Source organism: Ovis aries, chromosome X (genome assembly GCF_016772045.2).
Source record: "Ovis aries strain OAR_USU_Benz2616 breed Rambouillet chromosome X, ARS-UI_Ramb_v3.0, whole genome shotgun sequence".
In the NCBI taxonomy this organism is placed as follows: domain Eukaryota; kingdom Metazoa; phylum Chordata; class Mammalia; order Artiodactyla; family Bovidae; genus Ovis; species Ovis aries.
In genome coordinates, this window is record NC_056080.1 from 37,260,805 (window position 1) to 37,273,805 (window position 13,001).

At 42.0% G+C, this 13,001-nt stretch overlaps 1 protein-coding gene across 4 annotated transcripts in view; it reads left to right on the forward strand.

The window, feature by feature from the left end:
- SYTL5 (synaptotagmin like 5) overlaps positions 1 to 13,001 on the forward strand; it is a 278,287-nt gene continuing 265,286 nt past the window's right edge. For all 4 annotated transcript variants that reach the window (XM_027963201.3, XM_060408401.1, XM_060408400.1 and 1 more), the window contains exon 1: positions 1 to 138. The gene's annotated coding sequence lies outside the window, so the exon portion shown is untranslated. The remainder of the gene's footprint in view (positions 139 to 13,001) is intronic.

Genomic DNA, 13,001 nt, shown 5'->3' on the forward strand with positions numbered 1-13,001 from the left:
ACTCTGCTCCCCGGGGCTCGGAGCGGGACTTCGCCTCCCGCCTGGGGTCTAATTTCATTGCCAGCTTCGGCGACTAAACCTTAAATACCTGCCCCTCCTGAGGGGGGACCAGCGTTCTTCCGTCTAGGTGACGGCCAGGTAAGTTTCTGGTCTTTTGATGCTTGGGTGGCTCGCGGGGAGGAAGGGGGCGGTCTCCCAGTCTGTGCCTCGGTCTGCCTTTGCTTCCACCTCTGGTTCTCTCCGTTGGAGACAGAAAGTTAGATTTTAAAAAACGCAACAGAGAAGATCAAATGCACGCTCAGACCCCAAACAAGCCAAACTCTGGGGCCCTATTTAATTTCCCGGGTATCTTCAAATGTCCGGATGCGGCGTTTATGGGGCTAGGAATGTTCGATTTGTTTCGTGTATGTCCCTCCTCCCCCACTTTCTTCCTGGGTTATTCTCAGAGGTCGCGTTTGGAGGGGGGTTGGAGGACAAGGGTGACGAGAAAGCTGGAAGGCTGAGCTGGAATCCCTTGCCAGGGCGGTTTCCTCATTTCTCTGCGAGGTGGCAGATGCTCTCCCGTAGCCCGAGTTGGGATCTTGGAGCCAGCCCAGGACCTGCCGGAGCTATAAGGTAACTGCAGTTGCTGCATATCAATCTCGGCACCGCTGACTGAATCAAAATGTTCCGGAGGCACAATTAATGTGAATGCCACGATCTTGTTGAAACAATTCACTGAAGGACTCTCTTGAATATTTTATTTTGAATGTATCGTATTTCAGGAAAATTTTAGGAGGCTACCGCGGGTCTTATTTTCTCTATTTTCAGAGATGCTTCCAAACCTATTATTTCTCTTGCAAGAAAATCAATGAACACTGTCTCTCAGAAGGATTTAACAACGCAAAGCTACCTCTTACTTTTCCTTTACCAGTGTGTGTGTGTTTGTGTGGGGCGGGTGGGGAGGTGCTCCCACCAACTGCTTTTAGAAAAATCGACGCGGGGAGGGTGCGTGCCCCCTTCTCGACCATTAAGCTCAAGTGTTTAAATAGGTACTAATTTAAACTGCCAAATATTAAATAGGTACTAATTGTTCCTGCTCTTTTTTTGCTTAAAAGTGGCCAAGGAAAGAACCTCCTAGAATGCCGTGCATTTGTGGGTCATCTTGTCGACTGATTGCTTTATCATCAATACTGTTTGGTTTGATGCAGTGCTAACAGGTGGTCTAAATTCACAGCACAGTTCTGTTCTAGACGAGCAAGCCTGCTGATATGGGCGGAAAGTCGAATGTCTCCTCACCCTCCCCCCTCCCCCCAAAAAACCCTCGTGTCTTTCTCCTGCTTTGTGGGAGAGAGAAAGATGGTGGGGGCAGCTTTTCTGGCAGTTGATTGGGTCGCCTATCATTAATTGTGCTTTCCTGAATCATCATTTGGTTTATACCCTTGGATTATAGAGATGAACCTTTACCCTCTTCCCCCCAGAAAATTAATAAAACCTGAGATGTTTAGTCAGTTCCCAGGGGGTAACTTTTTAGAGTTAGATGGAAACTGTGATGATCTTCTTTTTTTTTTCAAAGCTCTTCCCAGGGAGACCCCCGGACTGAGTCAGATTTCCCACCTGTTGGATAACATGACTCTTCTCCTCTGCCTCTTGTGACTCTTGGTTTGCACAACAGTCTTGCTCAAGATAGTAAAATTTCTTGAAAGGCAGGGTAATGTCTTATTCATCTCTGTATCCTTGGAGCCTATAAAATTAGGTGGGGGTCTGAATTAATGAATAAATACATGAATTTGGTAGTTTAAATTGGGTTTGGCATCCCTTGAACATCTCCTGGGCATGCTTTTTCTTCACTCCTATAAGATAAACCTTCTAATTAATGATTCTTAGTGTGGATTCTCAGACTATACTTATTCTAAATAAGGGTTTGACATATATGGAAAACATCTATATATTAGTTATGACTTTTTTAATCTGCAACAGAAAAGTCAACTAAAAGCGGCTTTAACAAATTAGAGAAAGCTGACAGCAGGTGATCACTGGAGTAGGCTCAGTGGCCCAACAGTGTCAGGGGATTAGACTAATACCTTACCCTCCTGGTTTCCTGGGCTTCCCTTGTGGTTCAGCTAGTAAAGAATCTGCCTGCAATGTGAGAGACCTGGGTTCGAGCCTTGGGTTGGGAAGATCCCCTGGAGACGGTAAAAGCTACCCTCTCCAGTATTCTGGCCTGGAGAATTCCATGGACTGTATAGTCCATGGGGTTGCAAAGAGTTGGACACAACTGAGCGACTTTCACGTTCCTGGTTTCAAGATGTCTGTAATAGCTCTAGACATTACATCCTTATCTCACATTCAAATGCAGTTAACGGGGTAGAAAGCGGTAGAAAAACTTCCTCCTGCAACTTTCTCCTATCAGAGAAGAAATAACTTCCCCAATGTTCCTCAACAGAATCTCCCTTGTATCTCATTGGTCAGAGCTGGGCCACCTATCAATCCATGGGACTGGACTGTGGCATGGGGAGGCCAGGAAATATCTGATTTTTTAGCTTGTATTGTGGGAAGGAGGCCGGGGAGAGGGGCTTTGGAGAGAGATTTGGGGAGCTAGCTGGCAAGTCTGTTTAACTGTCACAAAACAAAGCGGTTCTGTTTTAACCAGTGATGGTATTAATGATTGGTCCAACTACTGCATTAAATATTAAATGATGTAGCAAAAGCATATTCAGAACAGGATTATTTTCTGTCTCGGGTATGGTATTTTAAGGGTGCTAAATCATTTTTGTAGAGTGGTAACTTTTAGAGACTGCAGGTAGAAAAATAAATTTCTATATATATATATGGCATGTATGGTTTTCGTTGTTATAAATGTGGGTCAGATCCTCCAGCTTCTGAAAGAGAGTAAATCTTCAGTAAGTAGATAGTTGTGCTGTGAGTTTGGGAGTGTCACAACCTCGCAAGGACAAATGGAAAAGGGTTTAGTAATTTAAAAAAAAATTACTGGTTTGGCACCTATGCCCCCAAATTCTGGGTTACACAGAGTCTCGAATTTGCATCCTAGGAGTCTGGAGAGCAACTTAGCTGGAGGGGCAAGAAGAACATGAGAAGTAGTAGATACTGATGATTTAGGGCGATGGATTTTCTTTGGGAACCTTCTCTGTTTCTTACTGTGGAACATGTACTACAAAAAATGTTTGAGATGATCCTTAGTGCACACATGAAAGCTGAAGTTGATGAAGGAAAAGAGAGCATATATCTCACTGCCAGCTTGGATTCTTGACTTTTCCAGTAGGAATCCTGATGTATTTGCAGAGGGGACCTACTGATGGGAGCTCAGCTAAGAAAGTACCAAGAGATTAAAATGTAACAATCAATATGCCTTAGCTTTCTCACCAGTCAAATGAATAAAGTAGACTATCAGTGGTTCTCAAACTGTTTTGCACTTTAAAAATCACCCAGGGAGCTTTTATTTTTTTATTTTATTTTATTTTTTCCAGGGAGCTTTTAAAAGTCCAGATTTAAGGGCTGATCCCTGGACTTCCCAGAGAAGGCCTTGGCACCCCACTCCAGTACCCTTCCCTGGAAAATCCCATGGGTGGAGGAGCCTGGTGGGCTGCAGTCCATGGGGTCGCAAAGAGTCAGACATGACTGAGCGACTCCACTTTCACTTTTCACTTTCATGCATTGGAGTGGGTTGCCATTTCCTTCTCCAGTGTTCTTGCCTGGAGAATCCCAGGGATGGCAGAGCCTGGTGGGCTGCTGTCCATGGGGTCGCACAGAGTCGGACATGACTGAAGCAACTCAGCAGCAGCAGCAGCCCTGGGCTTCTTAAATTGGAACCTCTGGGAATGGGACACAGGCGCCAGGACTTTTAAACCTCCCCCAGATGATTGCAGTATGCACCTGACTTTGGGAACTGTTATTGGTTGCTCCAGCTCCCAAAATGAAGTACCACAGACTAGATGACTTAAAAACCAAATTTATTTTCTCACAGTTCTGAGAGCTAGACGTTCAAGATCAAGGTGCTGGCAGGGCTGGCATCTTCTGAGGCAGGTCCCTCTCCTTGCCTTGTACATGGCTGCCTTCTTGCTGTTTTCCTGTCTTTCCTCTGATATATCTGTGTCCCAGTCTCCTCTTACAAGGACACCAGTCATATTGGATTAGGGCCCACCTCTCATTTTGATTTCATTACCTCCTTATAAAAGCTCTGTCTCCACGCACAGATTCTGAAGTACTAGGGGTTGGGATTTCAACTTGTGAACTGGAGTGGGGTTGGGGGTGTGGGGGCACAATTCAGCCCAGAACAGGAACCACTGGACAGGTATGAGTACGGCACTACACGAAAGTTACTGTGCAGACAATTCACCGGAAGATCTTTCTATAGTTGAAATTCCAGTTCACTAACTCTGGGTGAGGCATGAGGGTCTGCAGTTCTCTTGCACTCCAGGTGATGCCAATGCTGCCAGTCCCTAGAAAATGCTGGAAGCAGCTTTGGTGCTGTCTAGATCAGTAGTTCTGAAGTTTGAGCAGGCATGGGAATCACCTGGAGAGCTTGTTAAAAAGATCACTGGATCCTGACTTCAGAATTTGTGATTCTGTAGGGTTAGGACCTAAGGGTTAGAGCCCAAGAATTTGTGTTTCTAACAAGTCTCCAAGCTGACAGTGAGATATATGCTCTCTTTTCCTTCATCAACTTCAGCTTTCATGTGTGCGCTAAGGATCATCTCAAACATTTTTTGTAGTACATGTTCCACAGTAAGAAACAGAGAAGGTTCCCAAAGAAACTCCATCACCCTAAGTCATCAGTATGCACTACTTCTCATGGTGCTGCTGGTCTAGGGACCATCCCTTGTTTTTCTTTAATTTTTTAAATGTTTAATTTCAGTTATTTAAAGTTCCATCAGTCTGTATACACTTTATATTAAACACACAGGAAGCCGGGGCTCCTAGTGGAAATACACATTTCAATTTTGGGGATTGTTCAAATACTGAGAAGAGCTTTGTGAACCATGTCTCTCTCACATTTTGAGATTCTGTGGTATGGAGTGAATCTAGTTCATTACATACATCATAGTTTGTGAAGTTTATAGCATTGCACTTTTTGTTTTGCCAGGCTTAATTACTTTATCTGCTCAAAAGACAAAGGATGAGGAAATGAGAGAAAATGCTACACTGAGGTCTCTCAATCTCTTATGCAAATAGAGGTGAATGAATAGGGAGTCTATACGTCGGCCGTTTATCTCTATTTATGTTTCTTTTCTAATCACAGAGCTAAATTGCAGCTTGCCCTTATACCAGCTCAAAGACGATTTTATGAGATGAATTGCTGGCTTCTTATATGTGATTTTTTCTTGAGAGGATTAACTATTCTAGAGATTGTACAATCTGGGGTGGGGCTTGGAGGCATTGCACGTTTCTCAAAACACATTAATTTTAAATTCTAATTTAATTACATTTTTATTCCTATGTGAGACCAATGGTGAGCTACAGCAAACAATACCCCCCTCTCCAAAATGATTGGAGGTGGAAAAATAGTTTGCCTGCTCTTTGAAAGTTCAATTAGTAGAATTCATGGTCTGCAGATGTTTTTACTTTTTTGGGAGAGTAAAACAAGAGACTGTCTGCGAATGTGAGACTAAATGGTTTAGAAACATTCAAAAACTTATGTTAGTGACCTGGGTATAATTTCAAGAATGTGGTTGTATTTTTTTAAAAGTAGAAACTTGTCCCCCAAAATAGCTATATATATATTTTTTGGTATATTGCTCACTCTACCTTTGATATCTCATTTAGCTGTTGTAACCTCTAATAGATATGTGTGTGTCAGTTATCTGCTGCCATAATAATGCTGCATAACAAGCAACCATAGAATCTCAGTAGCATATGACAATGTGCGTATTATAAGCTCATGTGTCTAGGTCAGCTGGGGGTTAACTAGGCTGTTTTGTTGATCTTGGCTGGGACTGTTCACATGTCTTGGGTTTATCTGGATATTGGCTGATGTAGGCTAACCCTTTCAGTTTTTTCAGTTTATATAGACACACACATACTTTTTTTTAATGTTCTCTTCCATTATAGGTTATTATAAGATATTGGGTATAGTTCCCTGTGCTGTACAGTAGGTCCTTGTTGGTTATCTATTTTATATATAGTAGTGTGTATGTTTTAATCCCAAACGCATAATTCATCCCTCCCCTCTCCCCTTTCTCCTTTGGTAACCATACATTTGTGTTCTGTGAGTCTTTCTATTTTGTGAATAAGTTCATTTATATCATTTTTTTTAAGTTCCTACATATAAGTGGTGCTGTATGATATTCGTCTTTTTCTGTCTGGCTTACTTCACTTAATATGATAATCTCTAGGTCCATCCATGTTGCTGCAGATGGCATTATTTCATTCTTTTTCCTTAAATCTTTGAGCAATACTCCTAGACTAACCTTGAGCAGAGTAACTGGTGCCTGGGCTCTGTTTCACATGTTTCTCACCCTCTGGCAGGCTACCTGGTTGTGTCCTCGGGGCAGCCGGCAGAGGTGCAGGAAAGAACAAAGGGAAATAAACAGGTCTCTTGAGGCCTAGATGCATAACTGGCATACCCTCACTTTTGCCTTGTCCTGTTGACCAAAGCAAGCCCCATGGTTAGGCCCAGAGTCAGAGTGGGAGGACCCTACAAAGTTATAACCAAAGAAATGGATATAGAGAGGGATAAAAACAGGGGCTATTTTTTGCAGTCTATCACAGAGGAGAAAAAGTTTTGAGACATTAAATAACTTGTTCAGATCCCATTACTTACAAGAGGTCAAGCCAAGACTGAAAAGCGACTTTGATGCCAAAGTTTAACACTCTTTCCTTTAAGCCACATTGTTCTCCTACTTTTTACTGTACCCTATTTAGAGCAAAACTGTGGCAAGAGAAGGTATATGTACAGCCTAGAAGATAAAAAATTGTCACAAATGAGATTCTGGCACATGCATGTATATATACATTGTTATATTTTTGCTTGCTCAATTTGTAGCATTTATGTTTTAAATTTTTGTTAATGTTCTCTCATATCTCTGGTATGAAGCATCTAAAATATTTCCATTTTAAAGTAAAAAATGAATTCAACTTTTAATCCAATAAATCTAAAGTGGTTTCATGCTGCCCCATTTTCCCTTACTTCTGACTTTTCCAAAGTTATGCCAGGCTTATAGGGCCTCCTATTCAGAATGAATTTGCTAATGCCAAAAGTGTTGGAGTTTACCCTCGGGGTCTTCACACAGTTTCTACATTCTTGGTGACTTTTGCCAGCAATTGGTAAAACCTCCCAGCATTGTCCAGGGGAGAGGTTACCTGTGATACTTCCACCCCGATCATTGGACCTGCCAGGTTAGATAAACTCAGTTGTGGAAACAGATGCAAGAGAGTGTCCAAGCCTAATGCCATTAAATAGTTGAATTGTATAATGAATTCTGTTTCTCCTGATTTCATGCTTGGCAGTCAACCTTATGATTCTCCATGTCTATTGCCTTCAGGGAGCGAATAACCTGGTCAGGCTGTCTGGTCTGTGTGAAAGTTACATTTCTCATTGTAAATTACTAAGCCTCCACTCTGACTTGAAACCCTTATGAGCATTATGGGAGTGAGTCAGCATCCAGCACCTTCAAGCCTGAGAAATGCAGAGACACCGATAAGATCAGTTATCCGAGCTTGCACTGCTACCATTTATTCATCATCTTCTGCATCCCAGCAACTGTGAAATTTTATTTACATGATCTCATTTGGTCCTCGTAATAACTTCGTGAAGTAGTACTTTTACTTCCAATGTACAAAGAGGAAGACTGCAGTATAGATTAAGAGCTTGCCCCACATCAAACGGCTCCTTTGCAGAGACCTCTAGTTGCCATTCAGTATCCTTTCTTGCCTTCTCCCTTAGTGATGGTGCAGTTTTATTCCTGGTGCCGATGCATCCACTGAATGGTCTCTGTGACCCAGCATCTCTTATACCAAGGTGTGATCCTGACTGAGCGGTGCCACAGAGAACCGTTGTGTTGTGTGGGGACTTCTAAGGAAGCCTGCCTAAAGAGAGATGGCTTGGCTGGGAGGAGGGTCCTTTGCATACTTGTTTCCTCCAGCTGCTAGCCTGGAATGCAGGCATGATGGCTACAGCCGTCTTGGACTGAGGATGTATGTCAGCACTGATGTGGTGAGAATGGAAAAGTCAAGGAATCTGGACTCATGACAGAGCCCTGCAGCTACTGTGCCAGCTCCATTTCAGAGCTCTTCGCTGGCTTCCTGAGCATATTAGTGTTGTCCTAGCTGAGAAGAAAGGTAGTGAAGGCTGTTGGGTAGGCAGCGGACAGTGTTTACGTACTATGTGCCAAATGCCTACTGTTTTAACTGTGATAGACACATGTGTTTGTGTTCCATCCCTGCCACTTAGTAGTTGCGTATATTGGGCACATCTTGTGCATCCTTTCAGCCTCCCTTTTAGTCAAGCCGTTGATCCTGCAACCAATTTCATGTGGGTGTAACCAGACAGGACCTTGCTTGAACCTTACAGTGAATAGTTCACTTTCCCTCCCTTGGACTGCTTCGATGTTACAACACAGAGGCCTGTTGGAACTGCCTGGCACTCACATAGGTATTAGGGACTGTGAGGGTATTTAAGGCCCGTGAATCAATCCTTGACTAATATGGGTTGGGAGCCAGAGATAAAGGCTTCTTTCTCCCATCCTTGACTAGATAATTTGGAACTGTATTTTAGTTTTGGTAGCTTCTAAGACATTCACATAGAGTCTAAGAAAGGTGAAAGTCCCCATTGCCTACAGTTTGTGGCCAACTTGAAAATATGCCCCTGTATTGATTTTCTCTTCTGCTTCCCTTTCCTAAATTCCCTAATTCTATTTTCTGAAGTCAATTCCCCAAATAAATTACTTGCCTGCAAACGCTTGTCTCAGGCTCTGCATTTCAGGGAGAGCTTAAGTTAAGACCTTGTATAACTTTGAATTAGTTGTACTGATAAAACTTTTGGCACTTGCTGAGACTTCTGTGCCCCTAATAGGATGAAGCAGTATACTATCTTGAGTTTGCAAAGATGGCAATACATTATGAAATCTGATAGCATCAAGTATTGGTATGTACATCAATCAATAGGAATTGATGTACCTTGTTTTTAAAATTTTTTTAAATTAATTTTTAATTGGAGGATAATGGCTTTACAATGTTGTGTTGGTTTCTGCCATCCATCGACATGAATCAGCCATCGGTATACATATGTCCCCTCCCTCTTGAACCTTCCTCCCACCCCATCCTACCCCTCTATGTACCTTGTTGAGGGGAGTGCACATTTGGTAAAATCATTTTGGAAAATAAAATTGGCATGATCTCTTTAAAAATATTTTGTCTAGTTATTTTGTTGTGTGAGGATCTTTAGTTGCAGCACGGGAACACTTAGTTGTGGCATGTGGGATCTAGTTCTCTGACCAGGGATCGAACACAGGCTCCCTGCGTTGGCAGTGTGGAGTCTTAGCCACTGGACCACCAGGGAAGTCCCCTTGGCATTATCTTGTGAAGTTGAACATGCTTATATTCTTTGACCCAGAAATTTTATTTCTAGGTATAACCTCTCAAATTCTTCTGCATGTGAACCAGGAAATCTCCTTAGACATGTCCTTGGCAACATTGCTGATAATACAAAAGTACTGGAATAAATTATTTGTTCACTGATGGGAAAATAGATAAAAATTTTGTTATTTGTTATTTTACGATAGAATAAAAATGAATTCACCACTGTTATATACAAGAACATAGCTGCCTATTAGAAACAAAGTAGTGAATGAAAAACTAAGTTACCAAAAACTTCATGCAGTTGGGCATAATTTTTATAAAGCTTAAAAACAGTACTAAGCAACGCTTGAGAGGAACCCCACACACATGATAAACTGTAAAGCAAGGTAAATCCCAGTTCAGGCTAGTGCTTTCCTCTGATGTGGAGACAGGGATGGGAGAGGTAGGAACACACAGTAGATGCAGTGACATTCAGAATGTGCTAGGTCTTGCATTTGGTGATAGGTTCACTGAAACTCATTTATCATTATGTCTTATATTTTATAAGTGATATAGAATATTTTGTATATATCAGATTATATAATAATTTTTTTAAAAATGAAACTACCACCAAGAAAGATGCTGGGCTGAGCGTGGTCTTGGTGAAAGCCTATTCTAGCCCTTCCTCTGAGCTAATGGCTTTGAGTCAGTGTTCTTCATCATGTGATATATTTCCTCCCTTTTTGTTTCCAGTGTATTGTGACCAGTTAGAATGGCAGGGCACAATATTCAGTTTCCTTATGGCCCTTAGGGGCTTCCCTGGGTGGCTCAGATGGTAAAGAATCTCCGAAAGATCCCATGGAGAAGGGAATGGCTACCCCCTCCAGTATTCTTGCCTGGAGAATCCCATGGACAGAGGAGGCTGGAGGGCTGTAGTCCATAGGGTCGCAAAGAGTCAGAAATGACTGAGTGACTGAGCACATGGCCCTTAAGGGTTACGTCCTTTAGTATACTTAGAACAGTTTGTTGTGTCCTCTGTTTCGTCATCTGCTTTGCCTGTGGTTCCTATATGTCCTGAGGCTCCTCGCTGCTTTCTGCTGTACACCCACTGTCATTTTATTGCTAGTCTGAACACTGCATTCGTGGGCTACAGTCCCCTTGTCTCTTTGGGGTGTGTGTTTGTATTGGGTGCTAGTATAATGGTGGGGAAGTGGTGAGGCTATTAATAAGACACTTCTCTCTTGATTTTTTAAAAAAATATAAATTTATTTATTTTAATTGGAAGTTAATTACTTTACAATATTGTATTGGTTTTGCCATACATCAACATGAATCTGCCACAGGTATACACGTGTTCCCCACCCTGAATCCCTCTCCCTCCTCCCTCCCCATACCATCCCTCTGGGTCGTCCCAGTGCACCAGCCCCAAGCATCCAGTATCATGCATCGAACCTGGACTGGCGATTCGTTTCATATATGATATTATACATGTTTTAATGCCATTCTTCCAAATCATCCCACCCTCTCCCTCTCCCACAGAGTCCAAAAGATGGTTCTATATATCTGTGTCTTTTTTGCTGTCTCGCGTACAGGGTTATCGTTACCATCTTTCTAAATTTCATATATATGCATTAGTATACATGTTTTTGTGTTGGTGTTTTTCTTTCTGGCTGACTTCACTCTGTATAATCGGCTCCAGTTTCATCCACCTCACTAGAACTGATTCAAATGTATTCTTTTTACTGGCTGAGTAATACTCCATTGTGTATATGTACCACAGCTTTCTTGATTTTTAAACCTACTCCTTATTGTATCATAAGGTTGATAACCTTTACGCCATTTTTGTGTCATGGACCCTTTGACGAAGGTGATGGTCTCTTTATCAGAATAGTGGTTTAAATACATAAAATCAAACAGATTGGATTACAAAGGAAACAAATTATATTGAAATACAATGATCAGAATATTTTTAAACATTGCAATGTACTTCTTTATTAACTTACTACACAGTAAGATCTAATTGTGGGCCTACAGACTGCCCAAATTTTAAAGTTGCAATGAACAAAAGGGATATTTCACAATACACTGTTGTTCAGTTGCTAAGCAATGTCTGATTCTTTGTGACCCATGGACTGCAGTACACTAGGCTCCTCTGTCCTCCACTGTCTCCCAGAGTTACTCAGTCAGTGATGCTACCTAACCATCTAATCCTCTGCCACCCGCTTCTTGTTTTGCCTTCAATCTTTCCCAGCATCACGGTCTTTTCCAATTAGCTGGCTCTTTGCATCAGGTAGCCAAAGTATTGGAACTTCAGCATCAGTCCTTCCGATGCATATTCAGGATTGATTTCATTTAGGATTGACTGGTTTGATCTCCTTGATGTCCAAGGGACTCTTAAAGAGTCGTCTCCAGCACCACAATTTGAAACCATCAGTTCTTTGGCACTTAGCTTTCTTTGTGGTCCAGCTCTCACATCCATACATGATTACTGGAAAAACTGTAGGTTTGACTATGTGGACCTTTGTTGGCAAATTGATGTCTCTGCTTTTTAATACACTGTCTAGGTTTGTTATACCTTTCCTTTCAAGGAGCAAGCGTCTTTTAATTTCATGGCTGCAGTCACCGCCTGAAGTGATTTTTATGGAGCCCATGTATTTCTGTAATAACTGTAATGTGATGTATGAAATATGTGTGATTTCTGTTGGTGACAAAGCCACACAGATACTGAAACTATTGTGGTTTATTGCCTATATCCATATTTGAAGGAAATACTAAATTTTGGCTAGAGATTAGTGAATTCAATTGAGTTGCTCAGTCGTGTCCGACTCTGCAACCCCATGAACCACAGCACGCCAGGCCTCCCTGTCTATCACCAACTCTCAGAGTTCACCCAAATTCATATCCATTGAGTCGGTGATGCCATCCAACCATCTCATCCTCTGTCGTCCCCTTCTCCTCCTGCCCTCAATCTTTCCCAGCATCAGGGTCTTTTCAAATGAGTCAGCTCTTTGCATCAGGTGGCCAAAGTTTTGGAGCTTCAGCTTCAGCATCAGTCCTTCCAGTGAACATCCAGGACTGATCTCCTTCAGGATGGACTGGTAGGATCTCCCTGCAGTCCAAGGGACTCTCAAGAGTCTTCTCCAATACCACAGTTCAAAAGCATCAATTCTTTGGTGCTCAGCTTTCTTTACAATCTAACTCTCACATCCATACATGACTCTTGGAAAAACCATAGCCTTGACTAAATGGACCTTTGTTGACAGAGTAATGTCTCTGAGATTAGTGAATACAAGGATGTAATTTTTTTTTTTCCATCCGAGTTCATTGACCTTCTAAATTCTATCCATACATCCTTGGGGACCATGGACCCTAAGTTGAGAATCTTGCTGTAAGCAAAACGAAGGAAATTACAACAGATGAAGGAAATGATTTTAAGTGAATACCCAATATTATCGAATCCGTAGTCCCCAGGGAAAGCATTTATTAAGTATCTCTAGCCCTTCATG